General features: G+C 42.5%; 2 non-coding genes and 1 pseudogene across 2 annotated transcripts; all 3 read right to left on the reverse strand.

Annotated features, from left to right (window-relative positions):
• Positions 1–3,340: 3,340 nt before the first annotated feature.
• LOC123406651 lies at positions 3,341–3,424 on the reverse strand. Its single transcript, XR_006612313.1, has one exon. It is a non-coding gene; the product is annotated as a small nucleolar RNA Z102/R77 (small nucleolar RNA).
• A 59-nt stretch (positions 3,425–3,483) lies between these two features.
• On the reverse strand, positions 3,484–3,581 carry LOC123406649. Its single transcript, XR_006612311.1, has one exon. It is a non-coding gene; the product is annotated as a small nucleolar RNA Z101 (small nucleolar RNA).
• A 109-nt stretch (positions 3,582–3,690) lies between these two features.
• Positions 3,691–3,771, reverse strand: LOC123406655 (annotated as a pseudogene).
• Between the last annotated feature and the right edge of the window lie 22,551 nt (positions 3,772–26,322).

Genomic DNA, 26,322 nt, shown 5'->3' on the forward strand with positions numbered 1-26,322 from the left:
GTCAGAGATTTTGAGTTCATTCTTTTTTCTGCTAATTTCTACACAAATTCTTCAGACTTTCATAATTTTTCATAATTTTTGGAGTACCATAATTATACGAAATATACAGATTGCTAGAGACTGGTCTGCTGTTGACGGATTCTGTTTTTGTTGTGTTGGTTGCTTATTTCGATGAAACTATGGATAGTATCGGGGGTATTAGCCATGTAAGATTGAAAATACAGTAACCCAACATCAGCACAAGTAGAATTTAAGTTTTCTAAACTACCTAAGGAAGTGGTGGTTTGCTTTCTCATACTAATGTTATCACGAGTTTCTGTTTAAGTTTCGTGTTGTGAAGTTTTCAAGTTTTGGGTGAAGTTCTTATGGACAAAGAGATAAAGAGTGGCAAGAGCTCAAGCTTGGGGATTCCCAAGGCACCCCAAGATATTCAAGGATGCCGTAAAATCCTAAGCTTGGGGATGCCCCGGGAAGACATCCCCTCTCTCGTCTTCAATCCATCGGTAACGTTACTTGGGGCTATATTTTTATTCACCACATGTTATGTGTTTTTGCTTGGAGCGTCTTGTACCGAGGAGTCTTTTATTTTTGTTGTGTCACAATCATCCTTTCCGCACACCTAGAGAGAGATACATGCACTCACCGTGATTTTGTCGAGCTTCACTTATATCTTTTGGTAGACAATTCAGCTCACATGTGCTTCACTTATATCTTTTGAGCTAGATACTTTTTCTCTATGTGCTTCACTTATATCTTTTAGAGCACAGCGGTGCGTGGCTTGGTAGTTGATCTATGCTTTGAAAGTAGTCTCAAAAGGGGTAGTTATCCAAAGGGATACGAAAACTTCCACCTTCATGTGCATTGAATAGTTAGAGAAGTTTGATTCATCTCAGTTAGTTTTGAGTTGTGGTTATGGTAATATTGAAGTTATGCTAGTAAGGTGTTGTGGATCTAGAAATACTTGTGTTGAAGTTAGTGATTCTCGTAGCATGCACGTATGGTGAACCGCTATGTGATGAAATCTGAGCATGATTAGTCTATTGATTGTCATCCTTTGCGTGGCGGTCGGGATCGCGTGATGGTTTATACCTACCAACCCTTCCCCTAGGAGTATGCGTTGAATGCTTTGTTTCGATTACTAATAAAACTTTTGCAACAAGTATATGAGTTCTTCTTGACTAATGTTGAGTCCATGGTTTAGATGCACTTTCACCTTCCACCATCACTATCTTCTTAGTGCCGTGCAACTTTCGCCGGTGCACAAAACCCACCATCAGCCTCCCTCAAAACAGCCACCATACCTACCTACTATGGCTTTTTCAAAGTCATTTCGAGATATATTTCCATGCAACTACCACCATGACATGTTCCATAACGTCTACATTTCCATTGCATGATTGTAAGATAGCTAGCATGATGTTTCCATTAATGTCTATGCCATGCAAGATCATTGCCACGGTACACTACCGAAGGCATTCCATATAGAGTCATCGTTGCTCTAAGTTTTGAGTTGAAAGTGTGATGATCGTCATTAATGGAGCATTGTCTCATGTGAGGAAATAAAAGAGGCCAAAGAAGCCCACCAAAATAAAAAAAAAGAGGTCAAAGAGCCCACAAAAAAAATTAAAAAAAATAAAAAAAGAGAGAAAAAGAGAGAAGGGACAATGCTACCACTTTTTCCACACTTCACTACTAGGAAAAGGCTTGCTAATGGCGCACCATTTTTTGCTACTAATGGCGCACTATAGGTGCGCCACTAGCATCACGCCATTAGATTTTTTTACTAATGGCGCACTACAAGTGCGCCATTAGTATCTGGTATACTAATGGCGCACCAGGTAGTGCGCCATTAGTATTGCTCACGGTGCGCCATTAGTATCTGGTATACTAATGGCGCACCAGGCAGTGCGCCGTTAGTATAGCTCATGGTGCGCCATTAGTATGCCTCCCAGGTGTGCCATTAGTATGCCTCCCAGGTGCGCCATTAGTATGCCTCCCAGGTGCGCCATTAGTATTCTTTCCAGGTGTGCCATTAGTATGCCTCCCAGGTGCGCCGTTAGTATGCCTCCCAGGTGCGCCATTAGTATGCCTCTCAGGTCTGTCATTACTATAGCTCATGGTGCGTCACAGGTTATACTACCAGCTCTAAAAATATTCAATTATTATCCTCACACCCACAAGAAGGTTCAAGATAAACACATATTGCACCACAATGAAAATATGTTTATAAACATGCACATACATTGAACGCAAGTTGACAAACAAATTAACCTAGAGGAAGCATAGTTTTGACCATCTTAACAATCATCTAGAACACACAAGTCAAAAAAATATAAAGACTATTGGTTACTATGAGAGACTTCAGATGGTCCAGAGCACACAAGTTTGTATCTACATGCACAGAGTGCAAGCTCCAAAACACTCAAAACACCAAATGGTCTACAAGACAATAAGGTCCATGATTACAGGTTGGTTGGTCCATAAATGCTAGAGAGTTATCATGTCCATGTGCATCAATAGGTTGAGTACCTGAAAACATTTTGCACAAATTTGTCAAGAAAGTGGAACCAGATTAAGTTGTTAAAATCTCATATGCGCAATGGATTTAGAGCACTCTTGAATAAAATGACTGTTGAGGCACATCACCAGTAAGGACAAGTGTACATGCTAATAGTGAAAGAACTATAGTAACCAATTTTCAAAAATAAATCAGCAACTAAGAAAAGCTAATCTATATGATCCTTGTTTTTCAGTCATTGACCAGTGGTAAAAAGTGAGCAGGTTAATGATGTAACGAAAGTTTTACCTCATCAAAGTTACCGTGCTCACGGAACTCCTGACAACACGAGCATTCCTTGCACAGTTTGAAACGCATCTTCATCCACCCTAGCATTAGCATCCATCAGCCAATAGAGCATTAGTTGACTAGTGAGTTCTGTCTAGCGGGTCATGGAACTCTAGCACAGTTTGAAATGCGTCTTCATCTCCATCCACCCTGGCACTAGCATAATGAGCATTTCCATATCAGAAACCAATTGTATGTATCCAAAAAAGAAGAAGCATGATTTCATCATTCTCATCATGAGTAACATGGTGTAGATTGTTTTTTTAGTATACCTTGAGAAAACCTTGCTTGGGAAGAAAACTTGCTGCTGCCAGTGCATGAGAAGGCTCTTCTCCAAAACAAAAAATGAAAGCTCACAAGTGAGAGTAGTTTGTATGTAATCACAAAAATCAAGAACAATTAGCAAGCAGGAACATCATTAAGGAAGTGCAATTAACATGATTAAGGAACATGATGGGGCAAGCAGGAACACATTGTGTTCTTTCAGAAACAAGAGGATGATCATATTCGGTTCAGTAGAGGCCATCATATCGCCCAATCAAACCAATAGGGAAATTAATCTCATTCATCATCTAATCTCTCACCAATTAATTTTTTTTGAAAGAAAGGCACTAAGAACACAAAAAACGTGTGTAAGGTGGGTGCATCAGATCTCCAAGATGAAAATGAGTGTGGCATCACAGAAATGCCACAGACGCAAATTGCCCATAAAATTGTGTCTCCTCATCTGCATCGACACCACTCTCAACAAAACAAAACAAAAACTGGCGACAAATTAAATAAGAAAAACTAGAAAAACTGCAAAGTTTTATTTGGTGCAAGACACAGAATAAAACCAGTATGGGATGTGATCAGATAGAGCTAATACATGATTCATTGGACATCATATCATCCATCAATAATGTAATTATATCCTCATCTCACTAGCCAGTGCAACTACATATATCATCACAAGAGAGAGACAACAAAAGTATTCATCGTACACAAACAAACAGGGAGAAATTTTCAGTTTACATGCATGCCATGTGCAATAAGAAAATTGGAAGGCACCCACCCAAAGCATAACATGACTCATAGAGGGGGCAGAGAGATACCTTCCATGGCACTAGGGTCATACAACACATGCACAAAAAAAGTACACTAAAGATTCACTCAAGCCATACATTGCCACTTATGACTAAGAACTAAACTGCAAGAATATGATGTCATTTTGAGTGAACAAACCCAAGTGAGTGCTCTTAACAGAGCACCAAATTCATCACAGAATCATTTATCACCTGACATAAACATCTTACATAATCCCACACAGCCCACCAGTTAGCAAGTACCAACAAAAAAAGTCTACATCTATAAGTACACACAATCTGGATTTAATCAAGACTAGACTGATAAAAAGAGTAGGTTTAAAGCCACGATATCCACTCTTCATGGCCAAAAGCATCCACAAATCATCACAAAAATTGCCAACACATGATGAATGACTCCCTACAAGGTATGCGTACACAGCAGCACTACACCGATTAATTTGTAAGCATTGTCTGTTATTGGATTGGTAGCCAGTATTAACAAGCCAAAATCCCTCCCATCATAAGTATATAACACGAACCATTACCAAACCCTGTAGCATGCAGTGATAAAATAAAGGCCCAACACAGAGTTGCAAGAGACCAAAATCATCCATAGGATATATCGGTCGTCGTTCATTCACAAAAGAAAAAATTGAGATTACAGCAGACACCATCACCACAGCCCCAAACCCAACGCAAGAAATTTCCATGGCACGATGACCAGTATACAATTACCACAACTCGATGGCTGTGGATGAGAGTAAGCATGCATAGGAAAGGAAGCGAGTGGCTCACCTAGACCGTAGTGAGAGAAGAAGTATTCACCGGAGGCGTCGGAGGAGGAAGGGGGCTCCAAGGAGAGCAGGAGTGATTTTGCACCAGCTCCCAACTCCGATGCGGCCTAGCAAACAATAGAAATTGTTGAGCTACATTTGATCAGGTAGCACAGCAAAATAAAAGAAGTGCACATTTTTTGAGCTAGGATAGCAAACAACTGACAACCAAACATAGAGCAAGACTGCAATACTTGTTGTTTCTGACAAAACAAAGAGACATTTAAACAGAGAAGAGATGTAGCAGGGAGCCATCACATGCATATATAATATATACTCCCTCCATCGCATAATGTAAGACGTTTTTTGACACTACACTAGTATAAAAACATCTTACATTATGGGATGGAGGGCGTAGGGGATAAATAAATGAGCTAAGAGTCAACATGTAACTTGGTAGCAAGTGATTTGGTGCGCTCTCTAAGTAAAGAGCATGACTCCTACTAAGAGAGGACACCAAACTTGTGAGCAATCTTATCCATAAAAATATAAGATTGGCCACAAGTGAGCAACATAACTAGATTTGCACACATCCTGCACATAATAAGCAAGCAACAAAGGCAGCAGCAGAATTTGAGACGGAGGTTGTAGATTGCAAGAATTTGATGTCATTTTGAGTGAACAAACCCAAGTGAGTGCTATAAACAAAGCACCAAAATTTATTACAGATTCATTCATCACCTGACTTAAACATCTTACATAATCCGACAGCCCACCTCGCTTGGGTCATCTCTGTTGGCACATCTGCTGGTGGCATAAAAAAACGCCATTTCCAAATGCCGTTCTGAAATTATAAATAAGCAAGAGTTAACTTGACAACATGTGTTTTCAGAAATGATGTACTCGGGAACTATGCATCATGCGGATGAATATGGGCAAGTGCCGAGTTGTACGGGCCAAAGAGCCTCTAATGTTGATTGTTGATGTAAGAAAAGTCATCCAAATATGATGGAGACATTCTTTTCTGCTGGTCTTCGTGCTTGCACAATCTCAAATTTAGGCGATAAAAGTCATTCATGTTTTAGGCACAAGATAAAAGACTGAAACTAAAGCACCAACAGCAAGCCGCGCCACACAAACATGGGCAAGGGAAAACACTCAAGTGCACGCAGCACGACGCCCAACTAGAGCAGAGTGGCAAAAGCGTAAAACAAACTTGAGGGAAAAATCCACTAAATATTATATATATACCAGAAACATCACGAGAAGCACAAGTGCTTGCAACACACACAGTCAGCACAAGATTATAGATACTGTTCCCCCTAAGGACTGAGAACTTGTTCATGTATTAGCAGCAGCACACACACAGTGGCTAATATTTTTTATTTTATTTTGATAAGAATGAAGAAAAGCTAAACTTCTAGTGTGTGCATGGCATGGCTAGAGCAATTTGCAGGTGCGTGTGAATAATTTGAGTTTTCTGAAGAAGGACAGAATTTTTCAGTTTTCTGAAGTTTTCTCGTCTCCTCTCCTCTCTGAATAAGTTGCAATAAGCCTGTAAATGCAAACTGGACGGGCGTGGAGGACCAAAGAGAGCATGAAAGGGAGGGAGAGACCTTCCATGGCGTCGGAGCATCGGCGACCCGGAGGAGCGAATTGGTGGTACTCCCTTCCTTCCTTATTTCCTTGCAGGTGGCGCACTAACCTGCACGCATCAGGGAGGGAGTGAGGGGAGGGCAGAGGCCAAATCAAAACAAGCACAAGCACAAGCAGAGGGGGAGTACAAGAGGGACCTTGCATTCTGTGTTGTTGCCGGAGTGTCCATGTCCATGGAGATGGCCGAGGTGGGTCTTGCATCCGGCGCCATGCTCCATGGGATGGGGGCAGGGGAAGGGCCGCGTCCCCCCAAGAGAGGGAGGGAGCGAAGGTGGCCGCCTAACGCAGCGGGGAGAAGGGCTCCTCTACACACACCTCGTCCTCCGGCTTCTCCTCCGCCAACGGGGAGAAGGAGGGAGATTGCAGAGGAACGCGGACGCGGATGGCGTGGGTGGAGGAGACGGTGGGGAGCGCCGGTGGAGGAGATGGTGGGGGGCGCCGGTGGAGAGGATGGTGGGAAGCACCGGTGGAGGGACGACGGCGGGGGGACGGTGGGGGCGCCGGTGGAGGGGATGTTGGAAGCGCCGGTGGAGCGGACGGTGGGGGGGCCCGGTGAAGGGACGCCGATGGAGCGGACGGTGGGGGCGCCGGTGGAGGGTGCCGGTGGAGGGGGCGGTGGGGGTGCCGATGGAGGGGAGAGCTGCTCAGGGCGCGGGATCTGCCGCGGGAGGGAGGCGACTCTGGGGGAGGTGAGTGACGGCGACAAGATTTGGGGGAAAAATGTGAGCGCGCGGTCGATTTGGGTGAGAGCCCGCGTGATATTTTGCAAAACTACTAATGGCGCACCACCTATAAATGCGCCATTAGTAACCCTGGTTACTAATGGCGCACCTCCTCTAGTGCGCCATTAGTAGTTCTGTAAAATAAAATAAAAAAATAGTAGTGGCGCACCACCAACAGATGCGCCATTAGTAACACTGGTTACAAATGGCGCACTAGCTTTGGTGTGCCATTAGTAGTTTGCAAAAAAGAAACCAATTTTTTTTATAGTAGTGGCGCACTACTAACAGATGCGCCATTAGTAACCAGGTTACTAATGGCGCACCAGGTGCTGGTGCGCCATTAGTAGTTTTGCAAAAAAAAAAATATATAGTAGTGGCGCACCGAGAGTGTGGTGCGCCATTAGTATCGACCACACTAATGGCACACCTCACATGGTGCGCCATTACTATATAGTAGTGGCACACTGCTTGTGTGGTGCGCCATTAGTATCTATATCATCTATAGCCCTTTTCCTAGTAGTGTGCATATTAAGCACCATGATCTTCATGATTGAGAGTCTCTCGTTTTGTCACCACCATATAGCTAGTGAGAAATTTTCATTATATAACTTGGCTTGTATATTCCAATGATAGGCTTCCTCAAAATTGCCTTAGGACTTCGTGAGCAAGCAAGTTGGATGCACACCCACTAGTTTTATTTAAGAGCTTTCACATACCCTTAGCTCTGGTGCATCATTTGTATGGCAATCCCTACTCATTCACATTGATATCTATTGATGAGCATCTCCACAGCTCATTGATATGCCTAGTTAATGTGACTATCTTCTCCTTGTTTTGTCTTGCAACCTCCACCACACTCCACACCATCTATAGTGCTTAAACCATGGCTCACGCTCATGTATTGCATGAGATTTGAAAAGGTTTGAGAAAGTAAAGGTGTGAAACAATTACTTGGCCAATACCGGGGTTGTGTATGATTTAAATTCGTTGTGCAATGATGATACAGCATAGCCAGACTATATGCCTTTGTAGGGATAACTTTCTTTTGGCCTTGTTATTTTGAAAGTTCATGATTACCTTGCTAGTTTGCTTGAATTATTATTGTTTCCACGTCAATAGGAAACTATTGTTTTGAATCTAATGGATCTGAACATTCACGTCACATAAGAGGAGTTACAAAGGACACCTATGCTAGGTAGCATGAAAGCATCAAAAACTCATTCTTTATCACTTCCCTACTCGAGGACGAGCAGGAGTTAAGCTTGGGGATGCTTGATACGTCTCAAACGTATCTATAATTTTTGATGGTTTCATGCTGTTATCTTGTCATCTTTCGATGTTTTATGTACCTTTTATATCTTTTTTGGGACTAACTTATTAATTCAGTGCCAAGTGCCAGTTCCTGTTTTTTCTGTGTTTTTGGCTCTTTTCAGATCTGATTTTGGAACGGAGTCCAAACGGAATAAAATCCCCGAAATGATTTTTTCCAGAACGAAAGAAGGTCAGGGGGCTTGTGGGCCAAGCCAGGAGGGCTACAGGGAGCCCACAAGCCCCCACTTCGCCACCAGGGGGGGGCGGGGGGCGGTGGGCAGGCTTGTGGCCTCCCTGGCGCCCCCTGACCTAGATCTTGTGCCTATATATTCCCTCAAAATCAGAAAAAATCAAGGGAGCCTCAAAAATACTTTTCCGACGCCGCAAGTTTCCATTTCCGCGAGATCTCATCTGGAGACCCTTCCCGGCGCCCTGTCGGAGGGGGACTTTGGAGTTGGAGGGCTTCTTCTTCATCATCGTCGCCCCTCCAATGACTCGTGAGTAGTTCACTTCACACCTACGGGTCCGTAGTTAGTAGCTAGATGGCTTCTTCTCTCTCTTGGATCTTCAATACGAAGTTCTCCATGATCTTCATGGATATCTATCCGATATAATCTTCTTTGGCGGTGTGTTTGTCGAGTTCCGATGAATTGAGGATTTGTGATCAGATTATCTATGGTATATATTTGAGTCTTTGCTGATTTCTTATATGCATGATTTGATATCCTTGTAAGTCTCTCCGAGTCTTGGGTTTTGTTTGGCCAACTAGATCTATGATTCTTGTAATGGGAGAAGTGCTTGGTTTTGGGTTCTTACCATGTGGTGACCTTTCCTAGTGATAGTAGGGTCAGCAGGGCACACACTGTGTGGTTGCCATCAAGGGTAACAAGGTGGGCTCTGTCGTAGATATGAGATTGTCCATCTACATCATGTCATCTTGCTTAAGGCGTTACTCTGTTCTTTTGGACTTAATACACTAGATGTATGCTGGAAAGCGGCCGACGTGTGGAGTAATAGTAGTAGATGCAGAAAGTATCGGTCTACTTGTTTTGGACATGATGCCTATAGATATAATCATTGCCATAGATATCGTCACGACTTTGCGCGGTTCTATCAATTGCTCGACAGTAATTTGTTCACCCACCGTCTAGTTGCTTTCATGAGACAAGCCACTAGTAAACACTACGGCCCCCGGGTCTATTCACATCTATCATTTCCACTTTCGCTTTACTTTGCTTTGTTACTTTGTTTCTTTCAGTTCTCACTTGGCGAACAATCTATAAGGGATTGACAACCCCTTCATAGCGTTGGGAGCAAGCTTTTTGTGTTTGTGCAGGCTCTTGTGATACTCCTTCACTGGATCGATACCTTGGTTCTCAAACTGAGGGAAATACTTACCACCGCTGTGCTACATCACCCTTTCCGCTTCGAGGGAACACCAACGCAAGGCTCCAAGGCCACGGGGGAAATACTTTGCATATTTGCCTAGGAAGTCCATTAAGGTGTAGCCGTAGCAGAATGATTCCTGGTGCCGTCGACACATCTATTTCTGGCGCCGTTGGAAGGTCTTTTGTTGCAGTAGCAGCAGTACGCCAGGACAAGTAGACCGTTTATTCATCAGCATCTACTTACTAATCATCCACCTTGAGATATCTATCTAGAACATCTATCGAGTATTAAGTTGCGAGCCCCACCCAAAGTGTAAACTCAAAGCAACGGACAACTGCATTAATGAACTATGCATAAGGTAAACAATCCTTGCAACCGTGGTCACAAGCACTGTTGTTTTCTCCCTGGTGGCAACAAGCACATTGCCTAGTCTCATGTTTGTGTCACTCAAGCTAGATATCGAGGGCACCGAACCCACAATCATGCATAACGCTCCCTCTTGGAGTTACAATCTACTACTTGGCCAAAGCAATAAAAAGCAACGGAGAACATGCATGAATCACTAAGGAACATTATATAAAAGGATAATCAAATATATAACTCATAACAATCTGAACATAATCTCATAATCCATCGGATCCCAACAAACCGAGCATAGCAATAGCAAGAGAATTATATAGATGCCTTGATCATGTAGGGCAGCTCACAAGGACTAACCATTGAAGCACAAGATTGGAGTGAAGACATGACATAGCTACTGGTCATGGAAACATGGTCCAAGGGAAACTACTCACGACACATCCGGGAAGCGTCCATGGTGGTGGAGAAGCTCCCGGAGGTCAATCCTCCTTCCGGCAGGGTGCCGGGAAGAGGTCTCCTGACGATCCCGATCTTGGAAGCGCTGCGACGGAGGAACGATGGAGACATTCGCGATTCCAGAAAGTCCGCGAGGGTTTCCTCTCGGGACTCTAAATATGGGCCAAAGGAGGGCACCAGAGGAGGTGGGACCCACCCAGGCGACCTCCTGGTGCGGCCTGGGAGGCCCGTGGCCCCCTGTGCCCCCTTTGGTGACCCGGAAGCTTCTGTTTCGCTGATTTTTTATATATTTTTTCTGGATTTTTGCGGGCTTCGGAAAATTGGATAAAAGCCCCTGAAAATACACATTAGCATACATAAACTGGCACTGGGTGCACTGAGTTAGTAGGTTAGTCCAAATATGTGTAAAATGATATAAAAGTGTAGCAAAACATATAACAATGTCACCCTAAAGATCATGGAACAAGCAGAAATTATAGATACGTTTGGGACGTATCAACATCCCCAAGCTTAATTTCTGCTCGTCCTTGAGTAGATAAATGATAACACAATAATTTCTGTGGTGACATGCTAACACACATATAAGAACTTCAAAGTAAATCAAGTGAGATATGAAATTCAAGTCAAGACAATAACAAGCAAGAGTCTATATCTAGTATTGAATTTAGCAAAGTAAGAACATAAATATGCAAGAGCTCTCGCTGTCCGTGGCTCGAATGTCTCCAAATGGTGTTTGTGTGCAAGAAGTGGGAGAAGGGTTGAGATCATAACATATTTTTTTTTAATTGAGAACTCAATCTACTAAAGCTCACACTTAGTCTCCTTCGGAATCTTATTTGGACTCATCCCCAAACCACTAGTCAGGCACAAGTCAAAATGATCCTCTCCCTTTCGACTTTGAGCACTCATGCAATGGATGAGCGTAAGCCAGATATGTTGGTACTTAGGATGGAAAATAGAATAATGATGGTAAAGGAATACAAAAAGGTGTGAAAGGCTCACATCAATGAGGACAACCATAGGCGAGAGAAAGCCAAATGATAGATATGGTGTGAGGAGTAGGTATTGCCATGTAACAGATGCACAAATGAGCTAAGGTAAGCTCTCCAATGGAACAATTGGGGGTGCATCCAACTTGTTTTCTCATGAAGACCTAGAGCTCATTTGAGGAGACTCATCATTGGAATATGCAAACCAAGTTCTATAGTGTAAGGATCCCCACATAGTTATGCATGAATGATAATCTCTATGTAGTACCAATATAGTAATGGAGTACGAGTGTTGATCTTTCAAAATGAATAGTAGTGTTGCCCCCTTTCTCTTTTTTTTTCTTTTTTTCTCTTTTATTTTTTATTTTTTTGTGGCCTCTTTGGCTCTTTCTTTTCATCTCTCATTTGTCCTCTTTGGGATCTTTTGTTTTGTCCACTTTGGGATCTTTTCCTATCTTAAGGGCAACACTCTATGTTTTACATGAATAAAAATAAAAATCATCACGCTTTATGAGAAGTACTCAACATAAAGACAAGTGAAAACGATCGTGATGTATGCAAATGTATGCCTCTGCAAGTGTAGCAGGATATGCAATGATACTAGCGCGTCATGTAGCAGTATGAGGGCAAGGCCCAACTAGAATGGGGCTATATGATCAAGCAAAAGCATGTATGACATGAATATCAAGTCATGATATGATGGATGTTACATGGCAATGTATCTCGGAAAGGCTATGGAAGTGCCTTAATAGGTAGGTATGGTGGCTGTTTTGAGGAAATATATAATGGGGCTTATGTATGACAGAGCATATCATGCCATGGGTTTGGATGCACCGGCGGAGTTTGCACCAACTCTTAATGTGAGAAAGGGCAATGCACGGTACCGAAGAGGCTAGCAAAATATGGATGGTGGAAGTGCCAACAATCCAATACTCACATGAGTCCGAAGAACTCATACACTTATTATCGGTTACTCTTTATCTAGTTAGGAAATTCACAAAGAGACGAGTACCCCGAGGAGGAGTGTTTGGGGGTTTGGTTATCCTTGCGCATCCTCGACTCATGGTAACGTGAGGGTACTCTATATATTCCAACCCCTCCAAAGGTTAGCAATCAATTTAGTAGCTATAGTTCTCAACTAATTTTTAGTTTTTAGAAAATACACGGATTTCCCAAAATACGACACCTATCACTAATAGGATCAAGCTCTTGGCACCAATAGTCCAAACATTACTAAAATCAATACCTCAAAACTATTGCAAGTTACTACTATACTTAAATAGCAACCTCAATTACCTACTCATGCAAGACACACAACTCAGTGCAACAAGCCAACTCTCTAAACAAGATAAGCATGATAACTCAAGAGAGTTCCAAAATCAACCTAAATAAAAGCTCTTAAAAAGATAAGCATGAAAGCTAAGAGCTAAGCATGACAATAGCTACGAAGAGATGAAGAACACACAAAAAGAATAAGCATGAAAACCAATGTTGTGTTCTAGAGTGGAATGGAGCGTGTCTCTCTCCCAAACAAGGTAGGCTAGGTTTCGACTTGTTATGAATAGCAAGCAAAACTAAAACAAACTAAAAAGTAACTAGCGGGACGCTCCAAGCATAGCACATATCATATGAAGTGATAAAAATATAGCATGGAGATGGATGACCTAATGATTGTGGATAGAGAAATGGATGCACGGGGGCATCCCCAAGCTTAGACGCTTGAGTCTCCTTGAATATTTCTTGGGATGCATGGGGGCATCCCCAAGCTTGAACACTTTACACTCCTGTATCTTCTTTCATCATCTCTCCCATCGCATACTTGAAAACTCCCTTCATACGAAACTCATCATAAGCTGATTAGAGTGGTTAGTACACTTAATAAAATAATTCAATACCTGCTGGAAATAAAGATTTTCATGAAAATCTATTGCTTCTCAAGATTTCCAAAATAATTTCTTAAATAAAAAGAAAGCTTAGGATTCGCAAAACAATGGAAACACAAAACATGACAGAATATGTGAAAAACAGAACAACATGTAGTAAATAGTTTATTCGGGGCACTTGTCCAACTCAAATAACAAAACTCAGAATAGACGCCAGAAAGGAAATTATATATATCATGCTTTCAAAAAAAATTCAGATAAAAAAGATGATCTGATGATTTTTGCGAAGTTTTCCGTCAAGAAGACAAAATCTGGTTCTGGACAACATGTCACAATTTTTGAACTTTCTTGCAATTGGAGGCTATAACTTGGCACAAAGCTTAAAAATAAAGATACAATGATGTTGCTACAGTAGTAAAACACATCAATACCACTAAAACAGAAAATAGAAACATATTGGGTTGCCTCCCAACAATCGCTTTCTTTTATGCCTTTGAGCTAGGCACAATGCAAGAAGATCAAGTGTTATCAACTCCAAAAGAATAGCTTGCCCGTGTAATGGACTCATAAAGTAACTTAATCTTCTTCCTAGGGAAGTGTTACATTCCCTTTTTAAGAGGAAATTGGAATTTAATAATTCCCTCTTTAATGTCAATGATAGCACCAACGGTGCGGAGAAAAGGACGTCCCAAAATAATTGGACATGAAGGATCACATTCAATGTCCATAATAAGAAAATCAACGGGCACATAATTATCATTGACAATAATAAGCACATCATCAATTCTCCCTAAAGGTTTCTTTATGGAAGAATCAACAAGATGAACACCAAAATAACATGGGTCATAAGGTTTCCAATCAAGCATATCATACATTCTTTTGGGCATAACGGAGGCACTAGCTCCAACATCACACAAAGCAAAGCACGAGATATTATTCAATTTAATCTTGACCGTAGGATCCCAACCATCTTCTAGCTTCCTAGGAATAGAAGTCTCTAACTTGAGCTTCTCCTCCCTAGCTTTGATAAGAGCATTGGTAATATGCTCGGTGAAGGCAATATTGAGTGTACTAGTGTGGGGGTCTTTAGCCATTTTTTGCAAAAAGGTGATAACTTCGGAGAGACTACAATTGTCGAAATCAATAATATTGCTATTAAGTAAAATTGTAGCACCATCCTCTATGTTTGATTTGCTCTCCATTATAAGAGTTTGGACGTCTTCCCAAGTTTGGGGACGTTTAGGAGCAACTTCAAACCAAAGATTTTGTGGCTTCCCGACACAACAATGCCAAGGGCATAATTCTCCATAATGACTAGTATAGTCACACGGTTTACTTGTAAAAAGACCCTTAGTGGTAACTCGACCAATAGAGGAGAAGGTATACTCATTGTTGTTGTGACTAGTGGAGTCACCCAACATGGTGTTCTCAGCGGAACCCATAGCAACGGCAACGAGCAAGAACAAAGCAACTAATTTTTTTGTGCTTTTTGGTATAAGACTCTAAAGCCAAAACTAGAAAGCAAACTATCAAGACTAAAAATTAAAGGTAAAAGATAGCGTGCAACTCCCTTATCTTGAAGACTGGAGTCCCCGGCAACGGCGCCAGAAATTCGCTTGATGACGAGGTGATGTATATACTTCTCGCCCCTCGTTGGATACCCCAAGTGGAAGGTGGAGATGTAGTCAGCAACAAATTTCCCTTACATGGAGACTGTAAGGTTTATCGAACCAGGAGGACTCCTAGGCTCAACAAGTAGGTGTCTTCCACCCTGGTGCTAGCAGAAGACGTAGACCTGCACACACAACAAACAACTTTTCTCCCAACGAGTACACAGAGGTTGTCAATCTCTCCGGCCTTGTAGTTTCCAAAGGATCAAAACACAAGAGGGAAGGTAATAGTGACTGCAACGGAAAAGTAAATGAAAGCGGTAAATGATGGAGGTGTAAGCAATGATGGTGATATGGACCGGAGACACATGACGTTCACTAGTGATGTCTCTCCCCCAAAAGACGATAAACAACTATGCTAGGGTAAAAAAATCATAGTTGGGCAATTGAAAGAATTATGATCGCACCGCAATGCTAATTATGCTCCTTGATAGTTAGAGGTTCAATAGTAACCAAGATAAGTAGACCGTTTATTCATCAACATCTACTTACTAATCATCCACCTTGAGATATCTATCCAGAACATCTCTGTGGTATTAAGTTGCGAGCCCCACCCAAAGTGTAAACTCAAAGCAACGGACAACTGCATTAACGAACTATGCGTAAGGTAAACAATTCTTGCAACCGTGGTCACAAGCACAATTGTTTTCTCAACAAGCACATTCCCTAGTGTCATGTTTCTGTCACTCAAGCTAGACATCGAGGGGCCCGAACCCACAATCATGCATAATGCTCCCTCTTGAAGAGGTCTCCTGACGCTCCTAATCTTGGAAGCGCTGCGGCGGCGGAACGATGGAGAAATTCGCGATTCCAGAAAGTCTGTGAGGGTTTCCTCTCGGGGCTCTAAATATAGGCCAAAGGAGGGCACCGAAGGAGGTGGAACCCACCCAGGCGACCTCGCGGCCTAGGGCCTGGCCGCGCCAGAAGGCCGTCTGGGAGGCCCGTGGCCCTCCTTTGGCCCCCTTCGGTGATCCGGAAGCTTCTATTTCGCTGATTCGTTATATATTTTTTCTGGATTTTTTTGGGCTTCGAAAAATTGGCTGAAAGCCCGTGCAAAATAGACATCAGCCGACAGAAACTTTCATTGGGTGCACTGAGTTAGTAAGTTAGTCCAAATATGTGTAAAATGATATAAAAGTGTAGCAAAACATGTAACAATGTCACCCAAAAAATCATGGAACAAGCAGAAATTATAGATACGTTTGGGATGTATTAGAGAATTGGTAATATTAGTAGCAGGAATGAGATGCCTATGAATTATTTCTAGTCATTAAGCCTTTTGATTGCTGGGGTTTTGATTTAATGGGTCCTTTCCCTCCTTCACATAAGTACACTCACATCTTAGTAGCTATTGATTATGTGACCAAGTAAGTTGAACAATTCCCAATGGAAGTGCTGATCACGCACTAGTAGAAAATGGCCCATTTGTCTCGGTTCCAGAGGCCCATTAGCCCCAGTTCCGGAACCGAGACTAAAGGGTCAGGACTAAAGCTCAACACCTTTAGTCCCGGTTCCTTTACCAGCGGTGACTGAAGGGCCTCCACGTGGCCTCTACGGGGATCCCAGGTAGGAGGGCCTATAGTCCCGGTTGGTAATACCAACCGGGACCAGGAGGTGTTTTTTTTGAATGAGTGTGTGTGTGTTGGGGGTTTTGGAGGGTTAATTTAGGGGTTTCATATTGTGTTAGCTATCTAATAGAGATAAGTGTCCTCTCTTTCTCCGTGATGTAGAAGTAACGACTTTAGCAAGTTATCCTCGGTCTCTTAGGTATTGTGGCGTACCGACCATTCATTTACAACATCTGGGCTAATGAACCCAACATCGAAGATCCATCCACACATGAATCTAATCTGCTTTCCTTCCCCCAATGATATAATAACCAATCATGATCATAATAAAAAATCATCATGATAATCATGATCAACAACATCATCATATTAATATAAAAACTCTTGCATCACTATAGCTAATAATCATCATAGTCATTACCACCTACACTATTTAATCATCATTTTCGTCAATGAGACATCATATATATAACAAAAGTTGGTCACTAGTCATAATCACAACTCCTCCTCCTCATCATCAACTATAACACATTGTAGCACATAATAACACATTGTACCTAGCACCTACTCTTCTCTTAGGTAGAATATCATAAAACAAGATAGGCCCTGACTCTCCATTATGCTAAAAAGTTGAGAGTGTTGCCGCAAAAAATGGATGCACTTCTGTACAAATCGGACAATCTCTTTCGAAGTATATGGGTTTCATACAAAAACTCATCTGTTACAAAAGGCATTTCATTTTTTCGAACTTATTTCATTTTTCGACATGGGTGCGTGTATAAAAACCATTACAACATATCATGAATAGAGAATTGACCAAATTAATAGAAATTCATTAACACATTAAAGCCAAAGTACAATAGTGATCAAAATAAATACATAATGTTCTTACATAGTTCTCATTATTGAAAAACATATAGCTCTCTAGAGCATATAATTAGAACATATATTGAAACTACTAAATTTAAATGCAACAACAAATGCGATCATAACCGCAACTAAGGTACAAATTGATCCAACGGCATAATGATACCAAGCCTTAGTATGAATGGCATATTTTCTAATGTTTCTAATCTTCAAGCGCATTGCATTCATCTTGATCTTGTGATCGTCACACACCTCGGCAACATCCAACTCCAATATCATCTTCTCCTCTTCAACTATTTGTAATTTTCTTTCAAGTAATTGTTTTCTTTTTCAACCAAATTTAACTTCTTGACAAGAATTTTTTATGTGGGTTGGAATTTCCGGTTCACATACCTCCTAGATTAAAAAATATATGTCACGTTGGTCGTCATAATTTTCATAAACACTAAATAAAATAAATAGCTATAAAAAATAATATATACCACATCCGAATCATAGTTTGGACGAGGGCCGACGGAGGCGGAAACCAAAACCATCACACTATATAATAACAAACAATAATAGAAGTAAGAAAATTACACAAGTATCTATCTAAATCATACAAGTAAGAACTTTTTTGTTTTAGAAAGAATATAAGAAGAAGAGACTAACCACGGTGGTGTCGACGCCGAGATGGGCGCAGGCGATGGACAGCGGTGAGGACGGGGATGGGACACGGACGGAGCGCCAAAGCTACACAAAACTAGAGGAAAGTGGAGCTTGGACAAGGAGCTTTGAGAGGAGAAAGCTTAAGTGTGGCTTGGGCATTTCATCGAACACCTCATGTGCATGTGAGGTGAGCTAGAGCACCACAAAGCTTTCCCACGTATGGCCAAAAAACAGAGTAGTGCACTGCTCTGTTCACGGTCGGGTGGTGTATATAGGCCAAGCATTTGTCCCGGTTTGAGGATAGAACCGGGAGTGAAGGACAACCTTTGGTCCTGGTTCCAGCCAAAAACTAGGACCAATTGTTGTGGGCCAGGAGGGAGGCCCATTCGTCCCGGTTCGTGTCTGGAACTGGGACCAAAGGGGCCAGACAAACCGGGACCAATGGCCCACGAGGCACAACCGGCGCCCTGGCCTCACGAACCGGGACCGATGCCCCCATGGCTCCCGGTTCGTAAGTGAACCGGGACTAATGGGATTTCATTAGGTGGACCAAAGCCCTCTTTTCTACTAGTGACAAGACATCTTTGAAAATGCTCAAGGATGTAATCTTCCCTAGGTTTCGTGTAGCTAGGTACCTCATGACCGACGGAGGATCACATTTTACACACGGTGCTTTTAGAAAAGCTCTAGCCAAATATGATGTTAATCATAGAATTGCTTCACCTTACCACCCTCAAACAAGTGGGCAAGTTGAGCTCACAAATAGAGAGATCAAGCTAATCTTGCAAAAGACAGTGAACAGTTCTAGAAAGGACTGGTCCAATAAGCTAGGAATGCCTTGTGGGCGTATAGAACTGCTTACAAAAATCCCATGGGGATGTATCCGTATAAGATGGTCTATGGAAAGGCATGCCATCTACCTCTAGAGTTAGAGCACAAAGCTTTTTGTGCTTTTAGAGAGCTTAATGTTGATCCAAAGTTTGCTGGTGCAAAGCGTCTCATGAACTTGACTTCTCCAGATGAGTGGAGAAGTGAAGCTTACAAGAGCGCAAAATGTTCAAAGAAAAGTTAAAGAAGTGGCATGACAAGAGAATTTTGAAACGTGAATTTAATGTTGGTGACAAAGTTTTGTTGTATAGATCTCTTTTTAGGTTATCTCGAGGTAAATTACTTTCCAAGTGGGAAGGACCATACCATATCGAAGAAGTCTACCGCTCTGGTGTAATAAAGATTAAAAATTTTGAAGGCACAAAACCACATGTTGTGAATGGGAAAAGACTCAAGCATTACATGGCTGGAGACCCCATCAATGTAGAGGTGGATGTGATACAGGTAGCCACTCACGAAGAACATATTGCAACACTGTATCACACACCGACAGAAGCAGAATAAGAATAGGTATGAAATACGGTAAGGAAACTTTGCGAACATCAATAAAAGTTCCATATTATGTGTTTTGGCAAAATTAGGAAAATTCCGATCTGAAGCGGAGCCGGAGAGGAGCTCCAGGTGCTCTAGGCGACCTGGTGGCGCGGGCCAGCCCCTGGACGCGCCACGAGGCCGCCTGGACCACCTGGAGTCCGTCTCCGACTCTACTTTGGCTTGTTACCTTTCTTTTGGTGCATAATTTTTTGCTATATGTTTTCTCGGATCGCCCTGGCTTTGTATCTTGCGATACCGTGTGTTTTCTTTTCGATCTGTTTCTGCCAGGAGAACTTTCAGCAAACTTAGGTGCCATGGCTTCCCCAAAATCTCCCAAGGACATTTTCCTCGTCAACGTCATCAACCCTTACCTCGCAGAGGTAAATAGACACCCTCAAACACTTTGGGTGGAGGATGGTGTCCTCCACAAAAAAGATTTGAAGGGACTTGTCAAGGAGGGGAGCACTAGGGCGAGGCTGGAAGAAGTGGAGCAAGAAGTCTTCAAGTACAAGTTGATGATCGAGCGTGGTGTCGAGGCCAATTGCGGTATCATCTCCGAGCTGAAGAGGGAACATGAGGAGGAGATGAAGGAAGTGCGATCAATCTTATCCGCACTAGAAACCAAAGTGTTTAAGCTTCAAGGGCACATCTATGACCTTCAAAACCAGAACTATGAGTATGAACTTAAGTTTTTGCGCATAGGTTTATCTGCCGAAAGCATGATCTTGGAGACTGAAGAATCCTGTGTGGAGGGAGGACCTGTGCCATGGAAGCGTTTCGCTAAGGATTACCTGAGGAACAAGAACATGGATGAAGAGTGAAATCTTCATGGGTAATGGCATTCCCTTAGCTTGTTCCAAGCTTGGGGGAGTGCCCCGTATCTTTTTTTTATCGTTTACCTTTTATAGTCAAGTTTAGTGTCATATCATGTCTAGGGAAGTTATCTTATGAAATACGTGTTTGCATTGAGGTCTATCACTCCTTTGTGGAGAGTTTGTATCCGTGAGCGTGAAGTGTCTATGATGGAATATTAATCAGAAGTCTATTGGTTTCTTTTCTGCACTTGGTATTCTCTTCATGCAATCGATCTTATATGCTGATTCTTATGGGAGTATTGACCTTACATATCAGGTATGGCTTTGAAAACTTTATTAAATCTTGGCAAACATAGAATTGGTCATAACAACAAGCTTAAGTTTTTCTAGTAGTGACATAGCCAAAACCTTTATATTCTTATGCTTGAAGTGTTATGCTCACAAGGAAGACAACTTGATGTTTTATGCCAATTCTTTATGTCAAACTTTATATTGTTTTGTATCCAAGTCAACGTTATTTGTGTGCTCTCAAAAGCCTTTGCTAGCAAACCCTTGCACCAAGCGTGAATACTGCTTGTGCATCCATACCCTGAAACCTCAACCTTCCCAAGAGTCCACCATACCTTCCCTATACGTGGTATTTCACCACCACTCCTAAAGTATATTACTCATGTGCTATCTTTAAACCTTCAAATATTACTCCCTGTTTTGTGCCTCTTCTTTAGCTCATGAGGAAGTAGTAGGTAATTCATGATCTTCTCACACCGGACAAGTTTTATCCTGGGTTTGCATGTAATCTTCGAACCCCTAACACCAGTGTAACACCCTATGTTTAGCTTTCCTAAAAAATTAACTTATTTCAAAAATTAGGACCAATTAAATTTTTTGTGAATGCTTGTGATGCTTGAAGTGACTATTGCTTGCTTGCCTTCTTGTATGCTTGTGTTTGATTCTCAATAATTCTTATTACTCTCCAGACTCACCTCCTTAGCCCAAAACTCCTGCCTATTGATCATGCCATGTGTTTAGGACCATAAACTATTTTTACCAATATTATTTTCACCAAAAAGCTTTTTCCTAAATTAAGCTTCCAAAACCCCTGAGATGGGATTTGTACTACAAGTCCTCAAATTAGGGAATTTATTTTGCACTAATTATTTTATTTAAAACCCATTATCAAAATGACTTCCCAAAACCACAAAACTATTTTTTTAAAAGTTATTTTACCATTTTGTTTCAAAGCCTTCCCGTGGGACCAGAAATAGTCTCTTACGAAGGAAAGTTATTTTTATTGCTTCAAAATATTTGAGAAAATTTAGGCAAACTTAGTGGACATATATATTCCATATATATGAGTTTCAACACATGGTCATGTTAAAAATATTGGGCAAACCCCTTCAAAACCCTTCCTGCCTATTTCAAGCTTTTGGAATATTTCTATAAGAAATATTCTCAATAAATTCCTGTAAAATTCCAGCACGTCACCTATGATATGTTTGATGATCTTGCCAAGTTTCATCTCAATACAAGTTGATTTGACTTCCCTAATTATTCTAAAACCCTATGTGTCTAGATCCAAATTTGAGCAACTCTACATTGTGAAGTGTCTTCAATTTTGCTCAAATTTGGTGGAAATGTTCTTATACTCCAATAATGCATCCACACCAGTGGTGCATCAAGGATAATAGAAGAAATTGTCCCAAGCCCTCAAAACCCTCTCTGTTGATTTCTGACTTTGGGAAACTTTACATTATAAAGTTTCTCCATTTGACCCCAAACTTTTTGTGCATGCCTTAATGCTGAAATAATGCGCCCACACCAAATATTGGATTTGTGGGAATTGAATTGAATGGTTTTGTAAGCAAAAAGCCATTTCTGCCCATTTCATGGGTTTTCCAAGTCTACATTGGAAACCTTCTCCACCAAATCCCAAATGTGGTGTCCAAGCTTATTTTCATCTATTATTTGATGCTGTTAAGTTTCATATCCATTGAAGTTCATCTGGTTGCTCTGCCACTCATCAAACACCTTGTGTGCATTCACTTTATTGGCTACCTTGGCCCCTTCCACTTTAACCCTTGAGCTCAACTTTCTACCAGAGCTTCATATAGTTACATTTTCCCTCCAGTAACATTCCCATGGCCACAGGTCAATTACTGGAGAGGGACCCCTTGTAGCTATTCCTTATTTTTACTCAAGGATCAACATCTTTACCCCTCTTGCCCCACTTCCGCTTAAGCCAAGGCCCCCTCATTCTTCAAGGGCATCCCTAGCATGATAATTCACAATTTCATATCAAAATATAGTATGCTCTTGTGGGAAATATGAGCACCCCATCTGAAACTTCATTTCTAGCTGAAATGTGGCCTTGTATAGAAAGTACTAGCTACTTTCCTCCTCTTGAGCTGAAACTTTGCAGTGGTGTAGTATTTCCATATCAGGTGCTCCAGGACATGGTTTTACCCCAAGGTTTTCCCTCTGGAAACCACTTTTGCGAGCCCCTAGTTTCCTGCTGGATTGTTAACATGAGTGAAAACCAGTTCAAACCAGCCCCAGATGCAACCAAATTCCAGAGTCTCCTTCCAGCATGTCTGCCCTACGTGCTGGACATATTTGATTGGTCTTAGCAGCCCTGTGGACACGAGTGGCCATGGTGACCACGCTAACAGCCTGCAGTAACAGTGCTCTGCACCATTTCCTCGGCATGTAGCTTGGGCCCTCAATGGTTGTGTGTCCCAGCGCGCCAGGGCACTCCCCTTGACCAGTCCAACCCATCCCGACGCCTAGAGGCGGCCAAATATCCCCTAGCACACATGCTCTCGCCGTGCACCGAAGCTCCAAGAGCTCCTGAGCTCTCTCTTTATCTTCCCTCTTATTCCCTCTTCCCCGAGCCCTGTCTGGCTCCCCAGATCCTCCTCTCTCACCCGAATGCCCTTGTGCCCCCCAATATCGCTCCCGTGCCATCGTTTCCCCTGCAATGGCCGAAGGATCTCCAGCAACCTCGGCTCCGATTCGGGCGCGTTGGGCGTCCTCTCCCCCTCTAAGCCGCAGCATGGGGTTCCCCTAGCATCCGTGAGCCTCCCCCCGCAGCTCCCCTTCCTCCGTTGCGGTCATGGTGTCATGCCTCCATCGTCGACGGTCGCATCTGTCCTGGCAGGAGCTGGCCGCAACCAGATCCTCTCTGGAGTGCTTGGTGCCCCCTCTCCTGGTCGTCGCCTTCCCCTGGGGCTCCGGGAGGCTGGGCCTCGCCGGACGCAGCATAGGACGATGGCTCGAGCGGTGCCGGCGCCCCTCTGCTCGTCTCCAGTCGACAGAGGCGGGAGGAGGAAGAAGGACCTGCCAGCGGGCCCCATGTCCTCTCGGCCCACCCGTCAGCCTAAGCCGCAGCAGCGCGACCCCACTACGAGGTTAAGTGGAGGCGGGGTTTGGTGAAAAACCGCCTTCCCCAACGGGAGGCGCATTCATGGTAATACTCTTCCACCATGGCCCTTCGCTGGTGCGACCGTGCTGATGGGCCGACCCATCTGTCTATCAGTCGCCCTAAGCGCTTAATAGCATTCCTAGTGGCCCTTTGCTCTGTTGTTTTTCTTTTATCAATAATTTCAAAATTCCTTAATAAATTCATTTTAACTCCAAAAATGTTGATTCAAATTTATGCAGGTCCCTAAAATCAAGACCTATCCAAATATGTGCTTTGCACATTTTTCCAAACAACATTTATACTGTATTTATATTTAAATACAGATTTGGGATGCTTCTAGCTCCACTTTCAAAAATCCTAGAGGATTCAAATCCACTCCAAATGGAGTGATTCCAAATTCCAGAGACACCTAATATCATGCCCTATTTTTGGAGCCATAGCCAACATTTTTATATGGCACATTTCTGCTGCAATAAATAAATAGCTCCCTTTTGCTATTTATTCCATATGAGAAAATCCCTAGAATATTCATGCCAACTCCAAATCCAGTGAAGCAACTTCCTAAATATTTCTAAGTTTTTTCTCTGTTAAATGTGTGCCTCCACTCATTTTTATCATAATATTTTCTGTGGGTTTCATAAAGGATCCCCTATTCCTCCATTTGTCCATTCAAAATTCTCTAATGATCCAGACCTCCTATTGCAAGCCTCAGGTATTTTTCGTATGACTAGAGAGGTCCAAGAAAAATATAACTTCCATTTTATAACACTTTTATCTCCGCTTGTTGTTTGGCTTATTTTGTTTGTTTCCGATGATAGTTGACGGAGTAGATGGAATACTCGGAGTTGGATCGGAAGACCTCGAAGACCCTGAGGACTTATGTGAGTAAAGGCAAGCAGCCCTTTGACCATGACTGAGCACATGTTATATTGCATGATAGTGTAGCAAATATTTCTGTTGCATATGATCATAAGTACCCGTAAATCATTGAAGTGATGTTACCGATGGCTCCTCCGGAGCACATCCATTGAGCTTGATCCTACCACCTATGAGGGTCATGCTAATATCATGTTGACAAGTGAAATTAGAATAGTATTAGCATGACCATGATGATGACATAAAACCAAGGTTATGAAAACCCCGTCGGGTGCCACTAATGCCCGAGGGTGATGATGAGTTAGGTGGCCACTTTTGGTGAAGTGGTGCACCGGGTAGTTTTGAGTGAGTATGGTTTCGGAAATGGGAATAGATTTATGATGTGTCGACTGTCCCAACCTTACATGTACGACCATGATACCCCTTTATGGGACGGGGCTGTGTTGATTACTCTGGTCGGTGCTAGCAAAGAGCCACATTACTAGTTGAGGGAGTGATGTGTGGTCACCCTCGTGATGGGGTCGTGCCAGGTAGGGGACTATGCCGTTTTTACGTGTTCCAGGCACACCGTTGGTCCCTGCATGGTTGATACTGTCCAGAGTCGGTGCTCGTAAGACGTACAACATGTGGGCTGGGTACCAATCCAGTGGACCTCTTTGTCTAGTATCGTCAGGGAAATGCATTGATTGGGTACTTACCTCGGGTATGTTATATACCGCTAGTCGTGGATGACATGGAAGTTTCCCGGATCTCGTGGGTCCACCGTACTATCTCTGTAGAGTGCAAAACTATTCGAATAGCCGTGTGCACGGTCAAGGATAGTTGGGTGGTGTTGCTTAAACTACGTCAAGTCGTTTCCGCATAAACCAAGTGTGTTTGAGTATGGCGTAACTTGGTGTTAAATAAAAGAGTTTATATGACCAAGTTTGGTGAATTGGCATATAGGGTGAACCGGAGTGTTCAGCCCTCGACAGATATATTGATATCTGTAATTGGTTCTTCAGAACAGCATCTAATTATGAAGCACACCCATGATCATGTTTATTTACAGTATAATGTTATCCACCAAAGATGCATATTATTATCCTTCAATTGCATTGTTCATATCATGGGATGTTTGCGAGTACATTCAAAGTACTCATTGGCTTTCCACTGGTTATTTCATTGACCAGGTATGAGAGAGCAGGATATGTGAAGAGTAACATGGTGACGTTCTGGCGAGCTAGGACGCTTTCCAGTCAGAATGCGTGTACGATAAGGGTGATGGCATGGGTTCACGCTTTCGACCAATATTTCCGCTATTGGTCCACTGTGGTGTGCTGGCCTGCAAGGCCCTATAAATATGTAAGAATTGACCATGATGGTCATTTATTGTATCAAACGGTATGTATGGATGTAAGACTCTTGTTCTTCAGTTTCTGTGTGTTCCGTGAGCATTGATCTGTGGGATCACTGGGCACGTTCATTCGGCGATCTCGACTCATAAGTCGGGGTCCCCACAGAGCTGGTATCAGAGCCATCCTGACTGTAGGAAGCCCTTAGATAGCACGAACGTTAGTTAGGATAAAACTGCTTTCCAGACCT

This window comes from Hordeum vulgare, chromosome 6H, assembly GCF_904849725.1.
Source record: "Hordeum vulgare subsp. vulgare chromosome 6H, MorexV3_pseudomolecules_assembly, whole genome shotgun sequence".
Classification (NCBI taxonomy): Eukaryota; Viridiplantae; Streptophyta; class Magnoliopsida; order Poales; family Poaceae; genus Hordeum; species Hordeum vulgare.